This window comes from Arvicola amphibius, chromosome 8 (assembly GCF_903992535.2).
Source record: "Arvicola amphibius chromosome 8, mArvAmp1.2, whole genome shotgun sequence".
Classification (NCBI taxonomy): Eukaryota; Metazoa; Chordata; class Mammalia; order Rodentia; family Cricetidae; genus Arvicola; species Arvicola amphibius.
Window position 1 is genome coordinate 72,973,190 of NC_052054.1, and position 6,005 is coordinate 72,979,194.

Here is a 6,005-nt window from a genome sequence, read left to right on the forward strand (position 1 = left end):
TCCACTCCCCGCACCCACAATGCCCCGCGCCTTAAAGGGGCCGTGGACACCTCCAGGCGGGGGATGGAGAGCGTTTAAAAGGCAACGCGGAACCTTCGGCTTCCGCAATTGCACTCCTTCCCCAGCCTGGTGGCGTGGGGGTGCACCCCGAGCCTCACCCCCGAGTTGGAATGGGAAGCGTGATGGAAGAGAAGGGGCCTTTCTTTGATCTATAGGTGTCTCTACTATTGAATTCTTAGGTATAGATCTGGGGATGCAGGTTTTCGCGTCTTGCTCGCTCCGTGGACTTCTGCTCAGTTTGGGGTGGGGGCGGGGAGGCCCCCTGGTTAAGCAAGGGATCTCTTCAATTTCCACCTTTAAGTAACACTTTGGCAAGTCCCGTGTTCCCCAGATCTTGCTTCTCAGGCCGGGCCCCACCCCTCGCCGCCCCCCACCCTCCCGGGGAAGGTGTGGAGGAAGTGAGCGAGGGGGCGCGGCGGGGCCGCTGACTCACCGCCGCCCGGTCGCGGCTGGGGTGGGGGCGGGGGTGAAGGTGGGGATCGACTAGGTGCGCAGGAGTAGGGATGGGACCCCTAATCTGCTCCCCACTGGTGCTCAGCTACTGTTTAGTTTCACCCACGGAAGACAGTAGGATCGTCCCAGAAACCCCGTAGGCTCAGAGGCCCAGAGACCCTCCTCTTGAGGACCCCTCCCCCCGCACACCCGGGCTTAGTCGAGCCCAGACACCCTCCAAGCCTTCTGCAGTGAGTCCCATAGGCCCCACCCAGGGTTACATCATCATATGGACACGCCCCTCCATAGAGCTCCACCTGGCAGGGTGAAAGGCGTTAACCCCAGGAAAGCACCAGTTCCTGCCTTACAAATTGGGAAACTGAGGCATGGAGATGGAGAATGGGTTCAGCCTATGATAATCTTGTTTGGGTCCCCGAAGACTCACGGAGAATCAAACCCATGTGGCCTTTAGCCAGTCCATTTCCTCGATGCTCGCTCCTTGCTGACCTTCACCTGCGAGAACCTCTTTCGTTCTCGCCAACTCTTCTAATTGTCTACTGAAAATTCTATCAACTAGCTGTGGTGCCGCAAACCAGGAGACAGAGGCAGGAGAATCGCGAGTCTAAGGCCAACTCAAAGGGTTGTAGAGTGACTTCAAAGTCATCTGAGGTTGCATATTTAAGAACACAAAAGGGGTGTGGGGATGGCTCAGCAGTTACAAACACTTGCTACTCTTCCAGAGGACCCAAGTTCAATTCTCAGCACTCACAAGACTCATAACTGCCTGTAATTCCAGTCCTAGGGTATCCTAGGCCTCTGCCCTTCCAGGGCACTGCATTCATGTGTACATACCCCACACAGACAAACACACATGCGCGCCCCTCCACACACATAATTAAAATTAATACAAATCTTTTAAAAATAAAAAACACAAATAAGCCAGTCTTACACCTTTGATTCTGGCTCTCAGGAGGCAGAGGCAAAAGTAGATCTCAGTGAATTAGAGACCAGTCTGGAACAACGATTAAAACCGAAGGAGAACCCGGTTGCATGTGAGTTCCTGTTTGCCCATCTGTGAAGTGGGAAGGGCAAAGCTCTGTGCCACCTGCACCGTAGCAAGAGTTAGCACACTTTCTCTATGAAGTCTCATTAGCAGGAATGGCGAGACCAATCAGACTGTGAAGTGCCTGTTCTGCCATCCCGAGGACTAGTCTGGGATCCACAGTACCCATGTAAAAGTAGATCTCTTAACCCCTCAGTCCTGGGCCAGCAGGACTTGGAAGATTCCTGTGCTTCACTGGCCAACTGAATCAATGACATCCAGCTTTGGAGAGGTGCTTTCTCTAAAATAAAGCTAAGAACAATCAAGGAAAATGTTCCTGAAGTGACTGACCTCTAACCGCATACACTTGCACACGGCCACCTGCACACATGGACAGGTGTACACAAAAAGTCCCGGTGGAGTTACTTTAAGCATAGTAGGCATAGTCTTGGTCCATTTGTGTGTATGTGCATGCAGCACTTCTGGGAGACACAGCACAAGCCTTCTGCTCATGGAACGACTATACCACTCAGATACATGCTCAGCCCAAGCATCTCTTTTATTGTTTTCCTTTTTAAAAAATGTATTTACTGTTCTGTACATTGGCATTTTGCCTGCATGTATGTCTGTGTGAGGGTGTCAGATCTTGGAGTTACAGACAGTTCTGAGCTGCCACAATTGAACCCAGGTCCTCTGGAAGAGCAGCCAGTGCTCTTAACCACTGAGCCGTTTTTTTTGTTTGTTTGTTTGTTTGTTTGTTTTGCAAGGCAAGGTGCTTCTGTGTAATCAGCCTCGCTGTTCTGGAACTCGCTCTGTAGACCAGACTCTGGCCTCAGACTCACAGAGGTCTACCTGCCTCTGCCTCCCAAGTGCTGGGATTAAAGGATTGCATCACCACCTCCCGGGGCTCAATCTTTTTCTTACAACACCTTTAGAATATAAAATCAGTACCACAGAGATGGCTCAACAGGTAAATATACTTGCTGCTGACCCCAAGGATATGAGTCCAATTCCTGGGACCAACATAGTGGAAGGAGAGAATGCCTACAAGTCATCCTCTGACCTCCACTACGTAAATTCCGGGTTATCAGACTCGGGTTGTCAGTCTTGGTGGTATCTGCTGAGCCATCTAACCAGTGCAAGATTTTGAGAAAAAAAATTAATATCAAGTGAACCTCCTTGTCATTTTCTCCTCTTATTCCCTGTATTGTTTCCTGATGACTCTACTTTTTAGTTCCCTTGTGTACTGTCTCCCCAAACAGGGTAGTCGGCTGCACTGGGCCTCCTGATCTCAGTGCACTGGGCTGGCTCCCAGCTATGCATGGGGTTTGATGAGACAGCACTTGCTCACTGCACATTTGCTGACCAGGGACTAAGCAAATCACATTTTTGCTTTGTTTCTGAGACAGGGTGTCTCTACATAGCCCTTGCTGTCCTGGAACTCATTCTGTAGGCCAGGCTGACCTCGAACTCACAGATCCACTTCCTTCTGCCTTCAGAGTGCTAGGATTAAAGGCGTGCACTTTTTAATTTTTAATTTAATTGACTGATTTATCGGGCGTAAATGCAGGATTGTATGGCGGTGCATGCACCTGTTCGCTTATGGAGGTCAGACAGGGTGTCAGATCCCTTGGAGCTAGAGTTACAGGCATTTTCAGGGTGTCTGCTTGTGTGAATTTAAACTCAGGTCCTCATTCACGACTGTGCAGCAAGCACTCTTAACCTGTGAGCCTCCCAGACCTTTTTTTTTTTTTTTTTTTTTTGATATAGGGTCTCGTGCAATTTAAACTCCGTATGTGGCTAGGGCTTTGAGCTCCTGGGTCATCTTTGCGTCAGTCGTGGAAGTACTGGAATCACAAGCTGGTGCCATCATGCCTGGCAACAAGCCACTTTTTACAAGAAAATGTGTAGCTGAGCCAGATGGTGGTGGCGCATGCCTTGCCTTTAATCCCAGCACTTAGGAGGTATGGAGACAGGTGGATCTCCAGTCTACAGTGCGAGTGCCAGGACAGGCTCTAAAGCTATATAGAAACCCTGTCTTGAAAAACAAAAATAAAAAATAAAAATAAAAAAAGAAAGAAAAAGAAAAGAGAAAAAGAAAGAAAGGAGAAAAGAAAACGTGGAACTGGAAGAAGCAGCGTGTTCCTGTGGCCTCAGCACCTGGGAGGCCAAGGCAGGAAGGCTTCTGGTTCAAGGCTCTCCTGGGCAACATGATCAAAACAAAAACTAAACAGCCGCTGGCGAGATGGCTCGGCAAAGAAGAGAAAGAAGAGAACTTAACTGCTCTTGCACAGGAATTTGGTTTGGTTCCTAGCATCCTGGTACAGTTCCCATCACTGTGAAAATCCAGTCAGAGGGGATCTGATGCCCTCTTCTGGCCTCTGCCGGCACAAGGCACACATGCAATACATGTTGATAAATGCCGGCAAAACGCACCTATACAGAAAAATAAACAAATGCCTGAGAGGGAAACGCAGGGGGGTAAAAAAAGAAAGAAAGAAAAAAAAAAAAAAGCAAGTTGGCTCAGCAGGTAATGGAGCTTGCTACCAATCTGGAGGACCTGAGTTCATCCCCAGAACCAGCTCCTCAAAGGTGTCCTCTAACCACCATGTGCATGCCATGGCATGAGCTTCTACACACACATAAACACAAAACAAATAGTAATAATCAAAAGAAAACAACAAAGAAAGGGAATGTACTTGCAACTGCTTTATTGATTCAAAAAAATTAATATTCAGATCTCTTACCACGTCCTTGTAGAACAGGTTTTAAAAAAACAGAAAGACACGAATCACTTAAGATCTGTTTGGCTTTAAATATTAAGGGTGGGAAAAAAAGGAACCATGCTCGGCTTTTTTTTTTTTTTTTTTTTTTTTTTTTTTTTTTTTTTTTTTTTTTTTTTGTCACTGTTGGGTGACAGTGGAGTTTCCCCCTCATGAGACTCGTGTGGGGGAAGTACGAGAGGGGAAATGAAGACTCTAGGTTCCTCCATGGCTGGCCGTCCTTCCTCTGCCTCTCATGTAGGGAAGCACAGATTTCCCCTGAGCTATGCAGATGGTCCCCAGAGGATGGCCGCTGTCAGGTCTGAGTTCAAGTCAAGGGTTGAATGGGTGCTGGTGGTTTCCACACCATCTCACCTCTTCTGTAAAACAAAACGTGGGGGAGGGTGAAGCCGCCTGTCAGCGCCCCCTCAGCCTTCTAGAAGCCTCCTCCGAGAGAAACCCTGTCTCGAAAAACCAAAAAAAGAAAAAAAAATAGAAGCCTCCTCCGCCCCATTTTGTTTTTCTTTTTAACAACGAAAAACAATTTTAGTTTTGCCGGGCAGTGGTGGCGCACGCCTTTAATCCCAGCACTCGGGAGGCAGAGGCAGGCGGAGCTCTGTGAGTTCGAGACCAGCCTGGTCTACAAGAGCTAGTTCCAGGACAGGCTCCAAAGCTACAGAGAAACCCTGTATCAAAAAAACAAAATAAATAAATAATAGAATTTTAAGTATATGGGTGTTTTGCATTTGTACATTTCATGTGTGCGGAGGCCAAAGAGGGCGGCAGAACCCTCCCCATTCTTTTTCTTTCATTTTTTTTTAAACAGGGTCACATGTCTTCCAGGGTGACTTCAACTCACTCCTCTGAGTTCCTCACTCGGGAGTGCGGGAGCTGCAGCTGTGGTCCAGGGGTCCTCTGGAAGAGCAGTAGGTACTGTGACCCACTGAGCATCTTGTCTGCCCTTATTTGTTGTCTTTGAAGCACTGAGGAGTGAACCAAAGGCCTTGGACATTCTAGGGAAGAATTCCACCGCCGATCCATATATACATATGACCCTTTAGTTTATTGATTGATTGGTTATTTTTTGTTTTTTTTTTTTTTTTTTTTTGGTTTTTCGAGACAGGGTTTCTCTGTAGCTTTTTTTAAAAGCCTGTCCTGGAACTAGCTCTTGTAGACCAGGCTGGCCTTGAACTCACAGAGATCCGCCTGCCTCTGCCTCCCGAGTGCTGGGATTAAAGGCGTGCGCCACCACCGCCCGGCTGATTGGTTATTTTTTGATTAATTTTTTATTTTATTTTATTGAGACAAAGTCTCACTGTGTAGCCCTGGTTGTCCTGGAACTTGCTCTATAGACCAGGCAGGTCTCAAACTCACAGAGATCCCCCTGCCTCTGCCTCCCAAGTGCTGGGATTAAAGGCCTGCGACACCATGCCTGTCTTAAATTTAAAAAATACCCCTCCAGGACTGGAGAGATGGCTCAGAGGTTAAGAGCATTGCCTGCTCTTCCAAAGGTCCTGAGTTCAATTCCCAGCAACCACATGGTAGCTCACAACCATCTGTAATGAGGTCTGGTGCCCTCTTCTGGCCTGCAGGCATACACATAGACAGAATATTGTATATATAATAAATAAATAAATAGAAAAAGTACCCCTCCAAAATTTAAAGGGGCTGTGAGACTACTTATCAGACAAATACAATTGTCTCCGCGC